Source organism: Amblyomma mixtum, chromosome 1, assembly GCF_055824585.1.
Source record: "Amblyomma mixtum isolate Tamu chromosome 1, ASM5582458v1, whole genome shotgun sequence".
NCBI classification, from domain to species: domain Eukaryota; kingdom Metazoa; phylum Arthropoda; class Arachnida; order Ixodida; family Ixodidae; genus Amblyomma; species Amblyomma mixtum.
Window position 1 is genome coordinate 321,706,754 of NC_143012.1, and position 10,247 is coordinate 321,717,000.

Below are 10,247 nucleotides of genomic sequence, written 5' to 3' on the forward strand. Positions count from 1 at the left end.
AATTTAGACTACCTGCGAGCTTCACACCGAACGCCACGATCTCGCATGCGTAATTACACGGTTCGGGCTGAAATCTTAGAAGTGCATATCTCAGGACAAACGCGCGATACCAAAACTGTACAAAATAGAGTAGTATTTGAATGCCACTGTCTCCAAGTTTTCAACATAAACACGTACGCTAACTGCAGTGAATAAAAAGTTAATTAATGAACTTTAGATAATTACTCAGATTACGATGACAATTTTTCTCACTGTTTACGTCCACCTGGCCGCACAACCCATTTACAATAATTGCTTTTGTTACAGCTATTGGTATTTTTTTTTAATCTGTGAACCCTGATTTTGAACACCCTGTATATGCAGACAAGTTTTATCAATGCCGTTCGTAACTACTCTCTTAGCAAACTGTATCCAAAGTGCGTTGTTCTGGGCGCAACGTGGCAATTATTGGCCAATCGACGTTTTCCAGAGTACGGCGATACTCGTACACGAGCAGTCGCTGTTGTGGCGCATGTTTGCGACTACGCGAAAAAGTGACACATTGGACAGCGAACTTTATACCGGCACCCGCCCCGCTCGGGCCAGCGCCAAAAAGAAGACGTCTATGTGACTTGACAAGAACTCTCCCGGGCGTTCGCTGGCTGCGCGACCCGTGTATAGGCCTCTTCCCCGCTTTCCGCTCATCAGCCGCGCTCCCTCCCAAAGTAGCTCGGCGGTCACGCGAACCTTTAGAAGCCCGTTTAACGGACGCCCTTTTCTCCCAGCCATGGCGTGTTTTGGTCCCGCGCTGGACAAAGGTCAGAGCCAGCGACAGGGGAACGAGGCGCGTCTGGAATCCGAACCTCAAGGTCAAGGAACCAGGGCCCGGGACTCGCTGCGCGTGACCGAAAGAAACTGCGCTGCAGCTAAAGGTCAGTTTAGGAGAACGAAATTTTTCACGAATTCACATCACAGTTATTAAGCTATAGAACGGCCTGACAACGCTGATCTTTTTTTCTTCTTTACTTTAGGAACGCATCCCACAGCTGGCAAACCAGATGTTCAATCTACTGCATACATGATGCGTAGGCAGGGGCATAAGACATTCATGTTATTCGAGGGAATGGGAGGCCCTCCTTGCGTCGCAGGACCCGGACGCGCAACTTCGCTGTGTGAACCGGGGTGCCAGTGCCATGGCCCTACGTGGCCTGGACACATGCGCGTAATGTGAGGGCTTTGCGGTGGCCCTGAGACCTTGTACGGTCCAAACTCACTTGCTTAATAAAGTTTTCCATCGAGTGGAGCTTGGAAGAACAGGCGGATGAAGAAGTATAGGAGATGAAATGCGAGTAGTCAGCCTGCTGGCTGTAAAATTGATGGCAATGGATTTCTGCTGCAGCTGCACCTGCTATTTCGCGAACCGAATCAGAACTTTTTCTTTTAACAGCTTTTAAAATGCTGCAGTCATGCGTGTGTTAAAGGCAGTATGCAAGGTTTCTCATCTATAAAATACTGAGTTAAATATAATAGAACCGGAACGGTTCACTGAGAGAGGCGCGACAAAAGCAATAAATTTTGACGCACACTTCCGAAATTTTTTGCGTCTGGTTTACTACAAAAAGCGAGCCAGGTTGGAAGCGCTAACCTCGACTGTTGTTTCCCACCCAGAAATAAAACCTGCATTTCCTGTATATAAAGGGTGCAAGTCGGCGGAGAAGAAAAGAAGTTCTTCGCCGTGGCACACGTTTCGCGTTCTTTGAAAAGAGGAGTGCTACATTAGTACTACTTACAGCTTAGCCAACGGGAACGGAATCGTGTTAAATTAAGCGGCCTTAACTGACCATATCCTGACCATATCTTAATATGACCATGTCCAAGCAGTTACGGAGGAGAACTACGCAGCTGCTTCAGAATAGTAGCAGACAACAAGAAATTGCGCTTGGTCCGGGGTTCAAACCCGGGTCCACCATTTCGCCGCGGCAGTCGCTCTAACAACTAAGCTTACCAAGACGGCTAGTCCATGGCACCAAGATACCGAATTTATGAACAACTGATCAACAAATTTAAAAGCAATCAAGCGAAAAGCCTGCGCTTTTCGCATGCACAGCGAACAGTAAAGCTGGTCAGCTGTAGTTAGCTGGCTAGTTATGCCCCCCTCCCACATTAATTTGCTGTTACTTCAAAAAGGCTTAATTCCTTTTCGACATGTCAAAATAAGAGAAGTGGAACAGCCTGACGTGTTCAGTCGCAGTTCGCGGAAGACACGGCCAGGAATACACACCTGAAGCCGCAGCAAGAAAACGGAAACGCGGAGTCACTGACATTTCCCGATACAGCCAAGTGACCGATGGTCACGCGAGCCTATTTTCTCCTTTTCGGGGATATTTCCCGGTGGGCCGGCGATGCACGCGATGTTACCGCACGGAATAAGGATCACTATTTTAGCATACGCAGACCTTCCCAACGCTCTGTTTCTATTTCTCACAAGCAATTTCTGCCCTACGCAGTTCCTCTACTCGTTCCTTCTCAGCAGGCGGTGTCTTCTCTCTCTCTCTCCGTCGTTCTTTGTAAATAGGCCTTGGCTTTTAGTTCCTTCTCATTCTCACATCGTTGTCCACCTACCTATTTGTTTTCTTTAGGTAATCTTGGAGTTCCTTAGCGCTTTCAGTGCCATAAATATCTGTGTATTTATATATCCGGTTCAGTCATAACTGCAACACGACAGCCTGACAAGACCGAAAGATCGATTTCAAGAGATATGTATGAAATACGTTTTGTTCGGTTACGAAGATTACCTTTAAAGACAGGTAGTTAGGAAAACCTTGGTATATATAATTACATGTTATTAAACTTGACATTCAAGCCTACCAGTCCCAGCTGACTGGACCTGCCTGACACCACCGAATTGCTGACATTAATTTTGGCGCTAAACACTATGACGTAGCGACCTGCTTGAGTGAAGCATGCGCATGAGGCACAGAACGGAGGAGAGGCTGCTGACATATCGACCCACGTGACGTCCGACTCATAACCGGGAGTGACGTAAAGACAGGTAGTTAGGAAAACCTTGGTATATATAATTACATGTTATTAAACTTGACATTCAAGCCTACCAGTCCCAGCTGACTGGACCTGCCTGACACCACCGAATTGCTGACATTAATTTTGGCGCTAAACACTATGACGTAGCGACCTGCTTGAGTGAAGCATGCGCATGAGGCACAGAACGGAGGAGAGGCTGCTGACATATCGACCCACGTGACGTCCGACTCATAACCGGGAGTGACGTAAAGACAGGTAGTTAGGAAAACCTTGGTATATATAATTACATGTTATTAAACTTGACATTCAAGCCTACCAGTCCCAGCTGACTGGACCTGCCTGACACCACCGAATTGCTGACATTAATTTTGGCGCTAAACACTATGACGTAGCGACCTGCTTGAGTGAAGCATGCGCATGAGGCACAGAACGGAGGAGAGGCTGCTGACATATCGACCCACGTGACGTCCGACTCATAACCGGGAGTGACGTCACAAAGCCCATGCTGAGTTTTAGTCTAAACCACAAGCTCATCGCCGAAATTCTCATCTCGAACCTCAGGGACGCCGCCATGGATAACTCCGTCGACCCGTGCCAGAAAAAGAGATGGAAAAATAGTCAGTTGTGGCGTATGCATAATTTGAAACCCCCTTGTTGTCACATGATTAAAACTGGTGCTGTACTAGGACAGCCCTGCCATCAGAAATGATGCGTCATATTAACCTATAGTCTTAAGAAGAATAACCAAACAAATAACTGCGCAAATAAACCAATAACCCCGAGGTCCGCTCCACGGTTCAACCGGACGTGCTTTTTCATTTCATGTGTCTTTACTAGCACCCAGACGAGAATGACTGCAGGCGAACGCAAACCCACGAGAGCTAGCGCGACTTCTTACGCTCTGATCTGAAGCAACGCGAGCATCTGTCGCCGCTCGAACTGGGCCAGAGCACAGTAATGGTTGGAATTATTAACACTTCAGTTCAATCACCCCTAATGTTTTTAGATACGCGCTGTTGAACAAGAAGGCTTCTCTCGCACGCTGTGCAGCATATGACGCCGCTAGTGGAGTTTTGAGCGTATACCTTTAGGTATGTGCAAGCGTACGACAGGCGTCTTCTTGTTTCAACACCGCGTATCTAAACTCATCAAGTGCGATATAACTGAATCGCTATTACGCAATCTTCGCTACGACCAGCTGCTCTTCCGCTCTTCATTACAGCGATTAATGTGCGCTGGTCGAGTTCTCGCGGCAGTAGATGGAACTGGTGCAGTTTTTTTTTTTTTTCTGGAGGATCAGCACCACAGGATGTTAACACGACCGTTCTCGATAGTGCCAAATGTGGTCGAGTTAAGAAGCCATGCCGACCAGAGATAAAAACAGCGCGCCCACATTTACTGAGTTCCTTAGCACTGGCGGCAGTATTTGTCTGGATGGCAATCGGTGTTGTCACGTTCAAGCCAGGACGAACCTATACATTCGTTAATAAAAGGAACGTGCATATCTTTAAAAACTCGAGGCAACCTTAAATTTAGTTAGAAGTACCCTTCCAACCGATAAAACATGCTTACCTCGCTTAACTTCCCTAGAGAGAATGATGGTATGGCAGGCTTCGAAACATTAGCAAAGTCGACATCCTGCTTTACAGCTTTTATTCCCCCTCGCGGGTTATACACAGACCGCGCACTTTAACGTACAAAATGGCCGCTCGCGAAAGAAAAAAAAAAGATGCCACATGGAATAAATAAAAAGCAAGAAGAAAAACACCCTCTGCTGACGAAACCGTAATCGAGCGTGAAGGTTATAAAATCCTTCGTGACAACAAACGCAATACGAAGCTCGCAAGACGACGTGTGTCCTCCTTCATTATTGCTTTCTTCCACTCTCTCTCCCTCTCTGTCTTTCATTTATTTATTTACTTGCACGTCTAAAGGCGCCCGGGACGCTTTTCTCAAGGCCGCGGTTAGCGGGCCGGATTGCGTTCTTGAAGTAACGCCTTCCAAAGGCACTTGCACTACGTTAATAAGAAAAAAAAAAACAAGAAAAGCTGTCTATTGCTATCTCTGCAAAAGGGAACATATATATTTATGTTGCAGAACATCTGCATTAGGAGGTAATAAAACATCAATGATTCCATGGATCGTCTCAAGGGTATACGTAACAGTTATAAAGACGTCAACACATCTGTTCCAGAGTGCAAGCTTTAACTTCGCTGCACTATAACGTGAAACCAATGGAGCAACAAAAACAAGGACACGCTACGCTCAGTACAGCACGCACGTCTCATCTCTTCAAATCAAGCACCCCAAGTGTGTCGCCGAAAACACGACGGCAACGGCCAACCAGCAACAAACAAAGCTAACACAAATGCGCTTCTCAAATAGCGGCGGCCATTCAGTCAGCAGCAATGGCCGAACAAATCAAAAGAGCTTGTTTATCAGGGCTCGCGTTAAATGCCGCGCTGCTAACTATTTAAGGCTGCGCGCAAATGAAAATGTCAGGGCGGACGGAGTAGCAGCGAGCAGCGCTGGACGCCCCAGCGTCCCTTTCTCCTCCCCCATTGCATCCCCTCCCACTGCCGAAGCTTCAACCGCGCCTTGACACTAACGGCTTTTCCGATGCTCAGCTTGTTGCCTGGCTGTGATCGACGCGAGCTGCGCACCAAAATGGTCGGCTCACCTTGCGCCTTGCAGACAGCAACGAAGAGTGCGACAGTTAGACGGTCAGCGACGGTGGAGGAAGGGACGCAATTCCGGGATAGCACCTTGTTAGATCTGCCACAGCGAGCGTTTGGTGACGCGCGCGCTTCGCTTGCTTCTCCGAAGCGACCAGCACCTTCCCCGGGCGCGCCGCCTCTCCCCCTCCGTGCACCACTACTCCACTGCGCCGCCGCACAGCTGAGGACGGCAGCCGCTCCGCATCCAGCAGCGTCCCGACGCTGGTTGTCACCGCGACGTTGTCGCTGGGCGTCGGGGAAGGCGTGCACGAAGGGGCTTATGCGGCACACTCCAAACGGCGTGCCCCGTTGCCGTCGGCCGAAGACGCAGCTGTGTCGGAGTTCCGGGCGTCCCCACAGCGGACGCGCGACCACGCGGATACGCAAAGAAGAGCACGCGCGCACAACACACTCCTCGCGCACGGCGTGACGGCGACGACGGCTGAGCGGACCTTCGCGAGTGTGCTGCGTGCTTCTGGTTGCAGTAGAGGGCAGCTCGAGGAGGAGAGTGAGGAGGAAGAGAGTAGCGCTCTTTCTCTCTCTTGCTTGCGGTGCGCGTCCAGCGTTAAACGTCGTCGTCCCGTGGTGCCGCGCGCGCGCACGCTCTCTGCGCCGACCGACCGGTCCGAATGCGCATGTCCCGTGGAGGACCGGATTTCGATCTTTGGGGATGAACTCTCGTGCTCCGCTTCTCTCTTGACCTCCTCCTCTTCCCTCCTCCTTCTCCTACCGGGGAGGTTTCTCTTCCGATGGGAAAAGCCTCTGTGCGCGCACGCGTGCTCTTTTCGGAAAGGGCGACGAAGCAGGGCTTGTTTGACCCGGTTTTCGAGAGGTTTAGGAGGAGGTGGGGAGTTTACTGTAATGCGAACCCGCTGCGACCCGGCGCGTACAAGGTGTACGCGTGTGTGTGCGCGTGCGTACCGGCGCGAGCTGCGGCGAACAGGCGGGGCTACTAGCTTCGGATTGCCGATGACGAGCGGGCTGTTTTCCGACATGGCCTCCCAAACTAGCGGTCAAAGGTGCGCATTATCCAGCAACCGCTACCGCCTCCGGCATGAATACTTCGCACGGAGCTACGCGGTCGCGAGTAACGACCCCCGTGGCCGATTACTTACGCGGTCCTTTCCTCGTCCGGAGGAGACTATCGGGGAGTTGTCTCACCCGTTGACCTGAGGCGGCGAACTTCAAGGGAATTATGCGAGCGGATTTCAGGGATAAAAGTGCTGTGGTCAGCCGTGGCGCAGCACGATACCGCGAGAGTGCACGGGATGTGTAATATCATCGTGAGCTAAACCCCTGAGGACAGTGCTGTTTTAGAAGAAGGCAGTGCTCAGTTTGGATCGTTGTAGCGTAACGCGCACTTGCAGTGGAGTACAGTGAAAGGAACAAAGCAAGACTCTAATTTTCGTATCAGAGAAAAAAGAAACAGCAAAAGAAAGCGTAAACTGTTCCGGCTTGAAACGGACCACATATTCTGTAACCGCCAAGAAAAGTTTGTGAAGATTGCCCTGTTTTTGCACTGAGCTCAAGTGCCAAAGTTTTTATAGCTTCTCTCATCCCAACTGAGGGCATGCAATGTTCACGTGAATTGCTTGAAGTATTATGGACAACCCTCTTTGCTTCAGAAAACTCTGTGACTGTGCTTACAGCGCATCCTTCGGGTGTACAATATTCGTCATCATGGACACCCATCCAGTCCAAGGAGTGCAACACACTACATCTTGAGGGCAAGCGCTCGAAGAACACACAGCATATTATCTCCTTTGGTTGAAAACAACCATCTATAGGTGAACGCGAGCAAGGCTGCTTTAGATTGGGCATTAAACTGTAGTGCAGTGAGCAGTGCTAAAATGGGGACTAGTTGGTTTTTAATCATTGTTAAGCACGCTAGTTTACAACACAATCACACTAAAAAAACACACACAACGGCGAAGCGCGAGCTCACAACTGTTTATTACACAAGAAACACTTTGTCCTTTTGTACAATCAAAGCGCAAATGATGCGTTCAGGTTAGGCACATGCCATGCGCATCTCTATCCGTTTTATATAAGTGCAATTTCTGCTTCGGTTAAGGTAATGGAAGAATCGTTGACAAATTTGTCAGGATCCACTTCAAGAATTGCAAAAGGCTCTCTTGTCTCTCTTTCAATCCTTTCTTTTTCATGTCCGATTGAGTGACACAGGCATAATCGGACATGAAAAAGAAAGGATTGAAAGAGAGATAAGAGAGCCATTTGCAATTCTTGAAGCGTATCCTGATAAATGTGCCAGTGATTCTTCCATTACCTTAACCGAAGCAAAATATCACTGATAAAAAACGGATAGAGATGCAACGGCACGTGCCTAACCTGAACGCATCATTTGCGCTTTGATTTTATAAAAGAACAAAGTGCTTCATGTGTAAGAAACAGTTGTGAGTTCGCGCTTCATCGCTGTGTGTATTTTTTTCGTGTGATTGTGTTGTAAAGTAGCGCGCTTAACAATACTGCTGTGAAGGTAGACGTTCAACATTAGCTTACAAAGACAAAGCTGTGTTCGTTCTTTCAGGCTTTATTTTGGCTTGATATTTAGAGCTGTAATTAATTTACCAGGAGGTGAACAGATGAATGACGCTACGGCACGTATTCCCTTCGCATGCACCATCTATTATTTGATTTTGTTACTTGCTTTACCGATGCATTTGTCCCTTTTTGCCCGTCCGTAATCGTAAAAGTAAAATTCACACCGGCCTGCGATTTTGCGATATTGTTTTTCCACCATACGCAGAAAACCAACGCGGATGGATTAAATCAGAACTTTTGTCATTATGCATCGAAATTGTGTGCTGATGTCTTGAACTAAGCTACTTGCATGACTAAACTTCAGAGCCATGCCGTGTCAGTTTCTGTGTTCGTCCTCGTCCTCTCGCGCAGCTTCATCTAGTAATGGAAGTTGTTGCTAGATTTTCACATGTTGCAAAGTGAACGACGAAATATTAGCAGGCTTCTTGCTCGCGACTCCTTTTGAAGGAGCTGCCGCAAACCGCATGAAGCGATAATTGCTCTAAACACACGCGCGCTGCATTTTCATTCTCAGGGTTCCCGCAGTTCAGAACAGCAGGGGGTCCCCCTTAGTTTTGTCCGCATACAGGTGCATATCAGCGATTGACGGAGTCCAGGGCTTGAGCTTGATGGACTAGAAGGTTAGCGATGTGACTTACGCGTGTGTTGTGCAAACTTGAGCGAAGTAATAGAGGCGCCATATATTTCCCTTATACACGACGTCCACATAGTCATGTCCGTGCGTTCTCATACAGTATTGGCCGCCGCGGTGGCTCAGTGGTTATGGTGCTCGGCGGCTAACCCGAAAGACGCGGGTTCCATCCCGGCCGCGGCGGTTGAATTTCTTTGGGGGAGAAATTCTAGAGGCCCGTGTACTGTGCGATGTCAGTGCACGTTAAAGAACCCCAGGTGGTCGAAATTTCCGGAGCCCTCCACTACAGCGTCTCTCATAGCCTTAGTCGCTTTGGGACGTTAAACCCCATAAACCAACCAACCAATCTATACAGTATTGCACACTGATGACGTCCTTATGTGCGCACGCATGCCTCTTGGTGGCAAATACAAGGACACACGACACCATGTGACTCCTATAGCCAAAGTTTCCAGCCTAGCGCACCATGGCCGCAGCTGGAATGAATTCATCTCATGACCAAAACACTCGGATAATTTGTTCGCACAACCTCGGGACAGAGAGCGTAATCTATAGTTCTTCTAGATGTCGTTACTGCGCGAAACCAGCTAATGGTAACGGCCGCTGCCTATACGTGCCCAGTCCCGACCCCATTCCCATCACGGGCGCGTGATGAGCCTGAACCAGATGTCACGCAGTATATTAACCGCCCTTCCCACGGTCAGCGTCGAAGCCCTAAGTTTGTTAGCCTCAGTCGCGAGGCTAGAAGTTTCCCATCTAAGTGTGCCTAGAGCCTTCTTGCCGTCCGGGAGTTCACACTCGCCAAATTGGGCTGCACAAAAATAAGACATACGTGCTATCAATCACAGGGAATGTAACGGGGAGAAGGGAATGACGGATAGTCCAAGAAAATATTGTTGCATCTCCAAATCGTGAAAAATTTGTTCTCGCCTTGAAAAAGTGTATAAAAATACGATCGAATGATGTTGTTGTTTTTTGGTATTGGGTAAATCCTGCCGTCGATATAAATTGTGTGTGGGCGTGCGTACTGATTGCGTTTTGCTCAAACCAGCCCACCTATATGTCAGATGTACGGCCTTCCATGCATTTTGCCATGCCGCTGTTTGTTTCAATGCCCACGCCTATCTGGGTCCGAGTTAGGACGATAGTATGTGCAAATAAATAAATAAATAAGTGATGCGTAGCAAAAGTGTTCGCTTCGCAGGCTCGTGGTGAATTCTCTTCGAAATGCTGCCGGCGCTGCTAGCATCATGCTGACGCAGTTGGACACAGCAGCGTAGGACTACGCGCCACACAGCAGTGTATATATATATATA

The 10,247-nt window shown here is 48.7% G+C and overlaps 1 protein-coding gene across 1 annotated transcript in view; it reads right to left on the reverse strand.

Annotated features, from left to right (window-relative positions):
- Window positions 1-6,201, reverse strand: part of LOC149372684 (CD9 antigen-like) — a 45,424-nt gene extending 39,223 nt beyond the window's left edge. Inside the window, exon 1 of the mRNA XM_089567242.1 lies at window positions 5,702-6,201. The gene's annotated coding sequence lies outside the window, so the exon portion shown is untranslated. The remainder of the gene's footprint in view (window positions 1-5,701) is intronic.
- Between the last annotated feature and the right edge of the window lie 4,046 nt (window positions 6,202-10,247).